The sequence below is a fragment of the Aedes albopictus genome, chromosome 2 (genome assembly GCF_035046485.1).
Source record: "Aedes albopictus strain Foshan chromosome 2, AalbF5, whole genome shotgun sequence".
In the NCBI taxonomy this organism is placed as follows: Eukaryota; Metazoa; Arthropoda; class Insecta; order Diptera; family Culicidae; genus Aedes; species Aedes albopictus.
In genome coordinates this window covers 36,599,424-36,611,581 of record NC_085137.1, presented here as the reverse complement: position 1 = coordinate 36,611,581, position 12,158 = coordinate 36,599,424, and the positions used below count along the sequence as shown (strand labels likewise).

The 12,158-nt window shown below is 40.5% G+C and overlaps 1 pseudogene; it reads right to left on the bottom strand.

Annotated features, from left to right (window-relative positions):
- Window positions 1–7,181: 7,181 nt before the first annotated feature.
- On the bottom strand, window positions 7,182–11,749 carry LOC115263934 (uncharacterized; annotated as a pseudogene).
- Between the last annotated feature and the right edge of the window lie 409 nt (window positions 11,750–12,158).

Here is a 12,158-nt window from a genome sequence, read left to right as displayed (position 1 = left end):
ACCTCAAAAATGATCCTTGAACATCGACAGGACATAACATCTTCACACCCCATCACCCTTTGCGTTTAAGTGGATGAAAAGTCGAATATTGTGGAATAATCAATAATTTCATCCAATTTCCATTCAAAAATGCAGATAAAATTAAATGGGAAGAAGTCCGATCACCAGGATTGATCCAAAAGGACCTCAAAAGTGATCCTTGAACATCGACAGGACATTACATCTTCACACCCCACCACCCTTTGCGTTTAAGTGGATGAAAAGTCGAATATTGTGGAATAATCAATTATTTCATCTAATTTCCTTCAAAAATTCTGATAAAATTAAATGGGAAGAAGTCCGGTCACCAGGATTGATCCAAAAGGACCTCAAAAATGATCCTTGAACATCGACAGGACATTACATCTTCACACCCCATCACCCTTTGCGTTTAAGTGGATGAAAAGTCGAATATTGTGAAATAATAAATTATTTCATCCAATTTCCATTCAAAAATGCAGATAAAATTAAATGGGAAGAAGTCCGGTCACTAGGATTGATCCAAAAGGAACTCAAAAGTGATCCTTGAACATCGACAGGTCATTACATCTTCACACCCCATCACCCTTTGCGTTTAAGTGGATGAAAAGTCGAATATTGTGGAATAATCAATTATTTCATCCAATTTCCATTCAAAAATGCAGATAAAATTAAATGGGAAGAAGTCCGATCACCAGGATTGATCCAAAAGGACCTCAAAAATGATCCTTGAACATCGACAGGACATTACATCTTCACACCCCACCACCCTTTGCGTTTAAGTGGATGAAAAGTCGAATATTGTGAAATAATAAATTATTTCATCCAATTTCCATTCAAAAATGCAGATAAAATTAAATGGGAAGAAGTCCGGTCACTAGGATTGATCCAAAAGGACCTCAAAAGTGATCCTTGAACATCGACAGGTCATTACATCTTCACACCCCATCACCCTTTGCGTTTAAGTGGATGAAAAGTCGAATATTGTGGAATAATCAATAATTTCATCTAATTTCCTTCAAAAATTCTGATAAAATTAAATGGGAAGAAGTCCGGTCACCAGGATTGATCCAAAAGGACCTCAAAAATGATCCTTGAACATCGACAGGACATTACAACTTCACACCCCATCACCCTTTGCGTTTAAGTGGATGAAAAGTCGAATATTGTGGAATAATCAATTATTTCATCTAATTTTCTTCAAAAATTCTGATAAAATTAAATGGGAAGAAGTCCGGTCACCAGGGTTGATCCAAAAGGACCTCAAAAATGATCCTTGAACATCGACAGGACATTACATCTTCACACCCCATCACCCTTTGCGTTTAAGTGGATGAAAAGTCGAATATTGTGGAATAATCAATTATTTCATCTAATTTCCCTTCAAAAATGCAGATAAAATTAAATGGGAAGAAGTCCGATCACCAGGATTGATCCAAAAGGACCTCAAAAGTGATCCTTGAACATCGACAGGACATTACAACTTCACACCCCATCACCCTTTGCGTTTAAGTGGATGAAAAGTCGAATATTGTGGAATAATCAATTATTTCATCCAATTTCCCTTCAAAAATGCAGATAAAATTAAATGGGAAGAAGTCCGGTCACCAGGATTGATCCAAAAGGACCTCAAAAGTGATCCTTGAACATCGACAGGTCATTACATCTTCACACCCCATCACCCTTTGCGTTTAAGTGGATGAAAAGTCGAATATTGTGGAATAATCAATTATTTCATCCAATTTCCCTTCAAAAATGCAGATAAAATTAAATGGGAAGAAGTCCGGTCACCAGGATTGATCCAAAAGGACCTCAAAAGTGATCCTTGAACATCGACAGGACATTACAACTTCACACCCCATCACCCTTTGCGTTTAAGTGGATGAAAAGTCGAATATTGTGGAATAATCAATAATTTCATCTAATTTCCTTCAAAAATTCTGATAAAATTAAATGGGAAGAAGTCCGATCACCAGGATTGATCCAAAAGGACCTCAAAAATGATCCTTGAACATCGACAGGACATTACATCTTCACACCCCATCACCCTTTGCGTTTAAGTGGATGAAAAGTCGAATATTGTGGAATAATCAATAATTTCATCTAATTTCCTTCAAAAATTCTGATAAAATTAAATGGGAAGAAGTCCGATCACCAGGATTGATCCAAAAGGACCTCAAAAATGATCCTTGAACATCGACAGGACATTACATCTTCACACCCCACCACCCTTTGCGTTTAAGTGGATGAAAAGTCGAATATTGTGAAATAATAAATTATTTCATCCAATATCCATTCAAAAATGCAGATAAAATTAAATGGGAAGAAGTCCGGTCACTAGGATTGATCCAAAAGGACCTCAAAAATGATCCTTGAACATCGACAGGACATTACATCTTCACACCCCATCACCCTTTGCGTTTAAGTGGATGAAAAGTCGAATATTGTGGAATAATCAATTATTTCATCCAATTTCCCTTCAAAAATGCAGATAAAATTAAATGGGAAGAAGTCCGGTCACCAGGATTGATCCAAAAGGACCTCAAAAATGATCCTTGAACATCGACAGGTCATTACATCTTCACACCCCATCACCCTTTGCGTTTAAGTGGATGAAAAGTCGAATATTGTGGAATAATCAATAATTTCATCCAATTTCCTTCAAAAATGCAGATAAAATTCAATGGGAAGAAGTCCGGTCACCAGGATTGATCCAAAAGGACCTCAAAAGTGATCTTTGAACATCGACAGGACATTACATCTTCACACCCCACCACCCTTTGCGTTTAAATGGATGAAAAGTCGAATATTGTGAAATAATAAATTATTTCATCCAATTTTCATTCAAAAATGCAGATAAAATTAAATGGGAAGAAGTCCGGTCACCAGGGTTGATCCAAAAGGACCTCAAAAATGATCCTTGAACATCGACAGGACATAACATCTTCACACCCCATCACCCTTTGCGTTTAAGTGGATGAAAAGTCGAATATTGTGGAATAATCAATTATTTCATCTAATTTCCTTCAAAAATTCTGATAAAATTAAATGGGAAGAAGTCCGGTCACCAGGGTTGATCCAAAAGGACCTCAAAAATGATCCTTGAACATCGACAGGACATTACATCTTCACACCCCATCACCCTTTGCGTTTAAGTGGATGAAAAGTCGAATATTGTGGAATAATCAATAATTTCATCTAATATCCTTCAAAAATTCTGATAAAATCAAATGGGAAGAAGTCCGATCACCAGGATTGATCCAAAAGGACCTCAAAAATGATCCTTGAACATCGACAGGACATTACAACTTCACACCCCATCACCCTTTGCGTTTAAGTGGATGAAAAGTCGAATATTGTGGAATAATCAATAATTTCATCTAATTTCCTTCAAAAATTCTGATAAAAGTAAATGGGAAGAAGTCCGATCACCAGGATTGATCCAAAAGGACCTCAAAAATGATCCTTGAACATCGACAGGACATTACATCTTCACACCCCATCACCCTTTGCGTTTAAGTGGATGAAAAGTCGAATATTGTGGAATAATCAATTATTTCATCTAATTTCCCTTCAAAAATGCAGATAAAATTAAATGGGAAGAAGTCCGGTCACCAGGATTGATCCAAAAGGACCTCAAAAATGATCCTTGAACATCGACAGGACATTACATCTTCACACCCCATCACCCTTTGCGTTTAAGTGGATGAAAAGTCGAATATTGTGGAATAATCAATAATTTCATCTAATTTCCTTCAAAAATTCTGATAAAATTAAATGGGAAGAAGTCCGGTCACCAGGGTTGATCCAAAAGGACCTCAAAAATGATCCTTGAACATCGACAGGACATTACATCTTCACACCCCATCACCCTTTGCGTTTAAGTGGATGAAAAGTCGAATATTGTGGAATAATCAATAATTTCATCTAATTTCCTTCAAAAATTCTGATAAAAGTAAATGGGAAGAAGTCCGATCACCAGGATTGATCCAAAAGGACCTCAAAAATGATCCTTGAACATCGACAGGACATTACATCTTCACACCCCATCACCCTTTGCGTTTAAGTGGATGAAAAGTCGAATATTGTGGAATAATCAATTATTTCATCTAATTTCCCTTCAAAAATGCAGATAAAATTAAATGGGAAGAAGTCCGGTCACCAGGATTGATCCAAAAGGACCTCAAAAATGATCCTTGAACATCGACAGGACATAACATCTTCACACCCCATCACCCTTTGCGTTTAAGTGGATGAAAAGTCGAATATTGTGGAATAATCAATTATTTCATCCAATTTCCCTTCAAAAATGCAGATAAAATTAAATGGGAAGAAGTCCGGTCACCAGGATTGATCCAAAAGGACCTCAAAAATGATCCTTGAACATCGACAGGACATAACATCTTCACACCCCATCACCCTTTGCGTTTAAGTGGATGAAAAGTCGAATATTGTGGAATAATCAATTATTTCATCTTCATTTCCTTCATTCTGATAAAATTAAATGGGAAGAAGTCCGGTCACCAGGGTTGATCCAAAAGGACCTCAAAAATGATCCTTGAACATCGACAGGACATTACATCTTCACACCCCACCACCCTTTGCGTTTAAGTGGATGAAAAGTCGAATATTGTGGAATAATCAATAATTTCATCTAATATCCTTCAAAAATTCTGATAAAATTAAATGGGAAGAAGTCCGATCACCAGGATTGATCCAAAAGGACCTCAAAAATGATCCTTGAACATCGACAGGACATTACATCTTCACACCCCATCACCCTTTGCGTTTTAAGTGGATGAAAAGTCGAATATTGTGGAATAATCATTTATTTCATCCAATTTCCCTTCAAAAATGCAGATAAAATTAAATGGGAAGAAGTCCGGTCACCAGGATTGATCCAAAAGGACCTCAAAAATGATCCTTGAACATCGACAGGACATAACATCTTCACACCCCATCACCCTTTGCGTTTAAGTGGATGAAAAGTCGAATATTGTGAAATAATAAATTATTTCATCCAATTTCCATTCAAAAATGCAGATAAAATTAAATGGGAAGAAGTCCGATCACCAGGATTGATCCAAAAGGACCTCAAAAGTGATCCTTGAACATCGACAGGACATTACATCTTCACACCCCACCACCCTTTGCGTTTAAGTGGATGAAAAGTCGAATATTGTGAAATAATAAATTATTTCATCCAATTTCCATTCAAAAATGCAGATAAAATTAAATGGGAAGAAGTCCGGTTACTAGGATTGATCCAAAAGGACCTCAAAAGTGATCCTTGAACATCGACAGGACATTACAACTTCACACCCCATCACCCTTTGCGTTTAAGTGGATGAAAAGTCGAATATTGTGTAACAATTAGCGTTTTCAACATTTTCATGCTTATTTTGTAGAACAAGTCGACGAGGTATAAATCAGGACTAAAGTAGCATGATCCTGCTTATTTCGTAGAAAATATTCTCAACAAATATCCCGGATTATTGCTAGGATTCTATTCGAAAATATAAATATCGCAGGACGACCGAATTCCTTCAACTCGCCTTATATGCGGAAAACGCCTAAATGTATGTAATTTCCTGAAGGGTGGTTTGGCGCCGGGTAACAAAACCCATCTGCGATGTTCTCGTTCAATTGATACTTACGCTTACCTACATTTAGGCGCAAACGAAATGAAGCCATGTGCGCGAGAGGAATGTTAAGTGATGAGGCTTCAACATTGTGCTGAATACGTTCTCCTCATAAACGAAGGAAACTGAAAGAAACCACTCAAAACGATTCCCAAAGAATAGAACGAAATAAATAAACACAGCTCATCATCGCCGTCATTTTACGAGCCACGACTCCCGTGTTTAACCTATCGCTAATCCTACTTGAAAATATTTGACGATATCATCATGTTCCATTGTTTGGGACCGGCATAAGTTGTTATCCGACGATTTTCCGCAAACAGAGTTGAGACAGACGATGACATGGCGGTACCGGGTAACCGACTGGGTGGTGGTAGTAAAAATTTTCTGCTGCCTTTGACATGTATCCAATTTATTCGCCTCAAGAAGCACCAAAAGAAAACGGCGGAAAATCAACCCAAGGAATCGGTGCAAAAGTACTCCAAACAAACGAAAAAAAAAAAAATCAACAACAACTTGTCGTGTTGCTCACTTCTGCGATGATTTTCTGTTTTTTTTTTTTGCTTTCTTGCTTGTCGGGATTTATCTTTTTATTTCACAACTGTCATCTTTATGGCTCCACCAACAGCAGGCTCGGTTTTTATGCGTTTTTATCCATGTTCCGAAAAATAACCCAAGATGTCAAACAATAAACTCTTCATCAGATTGTGCTGCCGGTGACAAGGATTTTTCTTCTCTACGGGTTGTTTATTCCAGAACAAGATGTTTCGTGCGTGGAACGGATGGATTGAAGTCAATTTGGGATTTTTACATTGAGAGCTTTAACCTTTTGGAGCCGATTTTTTTCGCCGCTGTTGACGCTACCTCGCTGGTGTCGAACACGTTTATTATGCTCGGTTTCATCGCCGGGGTCATATATGACCCCTCCGGCTCCAAAGGGTTAAGTTAAAAAGGTGAAAAATTTAAAAGGAAAATTATTGCGCATTTCCCACCCCATCGGACCCCTTTCGCAGTTAGTATGAGTGCGGGATCATGAATAAAACTGCGATTTTGCATCGAATCGTTTCTGCGCACTTTTTCAGCAACTTATAATGCATAAGTGTTGTGAAGACACCAACACGATTCGATGCAAAATCGCAGTTTTATTCATGATCCCGTACTTATACTAACTGCGAAAGGGGTCAAATTGGGTGGAAAATGCGCAATATGTTCTGAATTCTTAGTCCATTCGTTCAAAAATGCAATAGCTCAACAAGAAGATTTCCATGCAATACTCACGTAAAACAGTTCCTAGGGAAGCAACGCAGTCCATTTCTCAGAGGAAAATGCGGCTGCAAATAAGACAGCAACAAGAACGCACCAAACACTCAAACGACAGATTCCGAAAATAACGAACTCAAAAAACAGCAACACAAATCAAACATCTAAAAGCTTCTTCTATTTCTCCGCTCCGTTTGATAATCTCCTAATTGGTTCGAATTTATGCTGGTTCAGGGATTGCACCAGCTCCGCACTGCTCCATCATTGGAGCGGAGTAGGTAGTTCTTTGATAGCTCGTTCCGTAAGCAAAAGGCTTAGTGGCTCTACATTAGGGTGGCCCACAGTCTTACTTCCTAAATCAGTTGCTTTGGACTCCCAGAAGCTGCGTTCAAAATTTTAGCAAAATCAATCAAGCCTAAGGGGGCGCTCAAAACGCTTGTAGTTTGTATGGGAAAACTTGGCCAAATGTATGTAGAAATTTTAAGTTTTCGAATTTTGCCGCTACGTGGCGCTGTAAGCGTTCAGTAATCAAACCCTTTGGTATTATTGTAGGTGACTATATGCCAAACAACTTTGTCGAAGACCGTAAAGTGATCCGACGACTGTGAAAAAAGTTATACGCTAGGCCAAGTGAGGCAAAGTATTGAGATTTCATTATTGATATTATTCCTACATGTATTGGAAAAACAACAATAAAGTTTATCCTCACTTTACCTAGGGTATAACTTTTTTCACAGCCGTCAGATCACTTTGCGGTCTTCGACAAAGTTGTTTGGCATATAGTCACCTACAATAATACCAAAGATTTTGATTACTGAACGCTTACAGCGCCACCTAGCGGCAAAATTCGAAAACTTAAAATTTCTACATACATTTGGCCAAGTTTTCCCATACAAACTTCAAGTGTTTTGAGCGCCCCCTTAGGTTTAATTGATTTTGCTAAAATTTTGAACGTAGCTTCTGGGAGTCCAAAGCAACTGATTTAGGAGGTAAGACTTGCCATTTTTCGAAATTTTTGTTTTTCATATAAGTGTGGGCCACCCTACTCTACATACAGAAGACAGAAAAAAGATCCCAAATCCGCATAAATCAAATCCAACAGACGGACGTCCGTCGCCCAATAAGTGCCATTACCTTTTCAATTTGAGAATCTCCTCCTCGGCGGAGCTTACGGGACGATTGGTGCGAAACTAGTCTTCCAGCTCTTGAAGGGAGCTGCCGGCGGCGGTGTCGTTCAGCAATTTACGGGCACTTTCGCGGAGCCGTGCAATGCAGTCCCCCATTTCGGCATGAATGGCGTCCAGGTTGTCCCGGGAAATGGCACCCTCACTCATCTGAGTGCACAGACACCACATGATGCAGTCCACCGGGACCGGACCGGATGTGCGTCTTTCCCACCGATTGCACAGTGCGTACAGGAGCAGGGTGCTGATGAGAATAACGGTTAGGACTCTGAAGGTGACACAAGGAGAACTGCTGCACCTTTTCGTTTGCACGAAGAAATTTGGGTGGTTCACAGTGACCCAGTGAAATACGCCGGTTCCGATGGTGAGCACTGTGATTAAAACCAAAATACGGAAGTAACTTTAGGCTAGATACTATTGAAAACCCAGCAGCTTTAGCCCTAGTAGGATGTTGAGCCATATGACCCAGGTACACTGGACGTGCACTACGCTATTGTGGTGCGAAAAACCAAACAGCTTAGGAGGGTTTATGCGGCAAAACGAACTACAGAAACATTAAAGAGATTCCGAATGGCATTCATCCGTAACTGTAAAAAAATACTAGATTCTTCATTACACCACGAAAATTCAAAATATTCGACAATTATCTAGTCATTTTGACAGATTCAACCACTTAAAAGGTTCGTCGTCTCGTAACACTGCCGCCAAGACTTGTCCTGTCTTGCACAGCTTCACTTTTCAGCAGTAAAATTACTGCTGGATATTCAAAGTTTCAAAATTTAAGTGCTCCTATACTGGTACGCCCCAATGAAATGATTTCACTATTGCGCCCTATGAACCCCGGAGTGATCGCGCTGTTGTAATTTGTACAACACGTTGAAAAAACTTTTTTTTGGTCGGAATAATCGTAATAAAGTCTTTCAACAGTAACATGGTTCAATTTCTAGTGTGTCTGTTGTATGCCTACTGAATCTATGACAAAAGGTCGAAAGACATAAGGTCGAAGGACAAAAGGTCGAAGGACAAAAGGTCGAATGGACAAAAGGTCGAATGGACAAAAGGTCGAATGGACAAAAGGTCGAATGGACAAAAGGTCGAATGGACAAAAGGTCGAATGGACAAAAGGTCGAATGGACAAAAGGTCGAATGGACAAAAGGTCGAATGGGACAGAAGGTCGAATGGACATAAGGTCGAATGGACAAAAGGTCGAATGGACAAAAGGTCGAATAGAACAAAAGGTATAATTCACAGTAGACAATTTGGAAGACATGATAAAGTGGTCAGTAAAACGACAATTAGCTTATATGCAGCTATTTACTACCGCATTGCAATTCGAAATAGATGCCTAGAATGATAGAAAGTAGAAACCCCCAGAAACCCCATGTAACGCACCTCAGACCTTCCGAAACCCCAGAAAACGCTATGTAACGCTTCCGTAACGTTTGTGAAATCTGCCGAAAATTCTCTGAAGCTCTTTGGAATGCCTCCAAAATCCCCCTAATACCCCCAGAAACCCCATGTAACGCATCTCAGACCCTCCGATACCCCAGAAAACGGCATGTAACGCCTTCGTAACGTTTCTGGAATCCGCCGAAAATGCTCTGAAGCTCTTTGGAATGCCTCCAAAATCCCCCTAATACCGCCAGAAACCCCATGTAACGCACCTCAGACCTTCCGAAACCCCTGAAAACGCTATGTAACGCTTCCGTAACGTTTGTGAAATCCGCCGAAAATTCTCTGAAGCTCTTTGGAATGCCTCCAAATTCCTCCTTAAACCCCCGGAAACCCCATGTAACGCACCTCAGACCCTCCGAAACCCCAGAAAACGGCATGTAACGCCTTCGTAACGTTTCTGAAATCCGCCGAAAAATGCTCGGAAGCTCTTTGGAATGCCTCTGAAATCCCCCTAATTCCCCCAGAAACCCCATGTAACGCACCTCAGACCCTCCGATACCCCAGAAAACGGCATGTAACGCCTTCGTAACGTTTCTGAAATCCGCCGAAAAATACTCTGAAGCTCTTTGGAATGCCTCCGAAATCCCCCTAATAACCCCGGAAACCCCATGTAACGCACCTCAGACCTTCCGAAACCCCTGAAAACGCTATGTAACGCTTCCGTAACGTTTGTGAAATCTGCCGAAAATTCTCTGAAGCTCTTTGGAATGCCTCCAAAATCCCCCTTAAACCCCCGGAAACCCCATGTAACGCACCTCAGACCCTCCGAAACCCCAGAAAACGGCATGTAACGCCTTCGTAACGTTTCTGAAATCCGCCGAAAAATGCTCTGAAGCTCTTTGGAATGCCTCCAAAATCCCCCTAATACTCCCAGAAACCCCATGTAACGCACCTCAGACCCTCCGATACCCCAGAAAACGGCATGTAACGCCTTCGTAACGTTTCTGAAATCCGCCGAAAAATGCTCTGAAGCTCTTTTGAATGCCTCCAAAATCCCCCTAATACCGCCAGAAACCCCATGTTACGCACCTCAGGCCCTCCGAAACCCCCAAAAACGCCATATAACGCCTCCGTAACGTTTGTGAAATCCGCCGAAAAATGCTCTGAAGCTCTTTGGAATGCCTCCAAAATCCTATAATGAAAAAAATGTACTATACGGTTCACGGGCTGGGAGGTATGGCTTTCAATCTTTGGAGGAATAACTTATGAAAGCTTAAGAATCCGTTTTTGAGTTATTCTTGCAAAGACTGAACGCCATACCTCCCAACATAATCATCAGCAGTCGAAATTCGAAGAAATTATTTATACTTATACAGTGTAATTCGTCGGAACTACCTATAAATCCAAGAGGGGATGAATCATCCCGGATGATCACTAATCACAAGTAGTAATTTTTTCTGCAGTAGAGATAGAAAGAACAGCTATTGAATTAAAGAAGGCAAAATTTCTGATTAAATTATAAGTACCTAAATAGTCGATAAATTATTCAGTAAAAAAACTTAAAAGAACAGCCTATAAATTTAAGAAGGAAAAATTACTGAACAAAACATCAAACTAAATTGCCGTTAAATACTACACCAACACAACTTGAAAGAATAGCCTATAAACAAAAGAAGGAAAAATTTCCTATAGAAATGTCAGTGGCTGAAATACATATGATTACTATAAAAGCACCATAATGTTTCTCTCAATGAGCAAGAACATGAACCATTCGACCTTTTGTCCCATTCGACCTTTTGTACATTCGACCTTCTGTCCTAAAGCCGTTGAATGAAATGGCCTTGGATGACGCGTTGATGGTTCTTGTAGACGTCTGCTTGCTGCACGAAGATGCTGCTTTAACTCATGGAGAGTTCACCGATCTGGATCTGTAGGGTGTGACGGCCTTCAATGGTTCATGTTGGATAGCAACGACGACGGTAGAGAGAATACTCCAACGGATTTCTTCCGCTGGAATGCGTTTGGGTCTGGTACACTGCGGTTTGTAGCCCTACTTCGCTGGTTGAGTGGAAAGATTCCAGGTTGACTACGGATTTATCTCCGCTGGATCCAGGATAGCATATTCCGGTGTATGGGATGGACAGATGGCTGGCTCCAGTCTCGTCAACGTCCTGGGATCGATGCATGCTTATCTGTGTCTGCGGTTGCTCCGGGAAGACGTGACGACGCGTGTATGCTGGAACCGCCATGCCTCATGCTCGACTTGTTTTATGACCTAAGTCATCCGGACTCCACGCGATAAGGTTGGGAACTGCTGTTGAACCCCACGTAGATTGGTCTGTGGCTTCTGGAAGAAACTGTTCTTCTCTGATGGTTCAGAAATTTCATCTGGCTACATCGTGCTGCAGCGTATTCGTTGATCCGGATTCAAGATGATTGCTATTTCGTTTGGCTTGAAGTCCTACTCGGTTGGCGATGTAATGACTCGAACAGTACAGTCCGGTCCCCTTGGTGGCGATGGTAGCTATCAATAAAATGAGAGAAGGCTTTTTCAACTGGATTTACATTTAACAAAACAACTGAATGGAGGCCCTCAGGTGTCCGGTGCACGTAAGTTGATTTTCCGACTTTTTCCGCCCTCGCATCACTGTGCCCTGT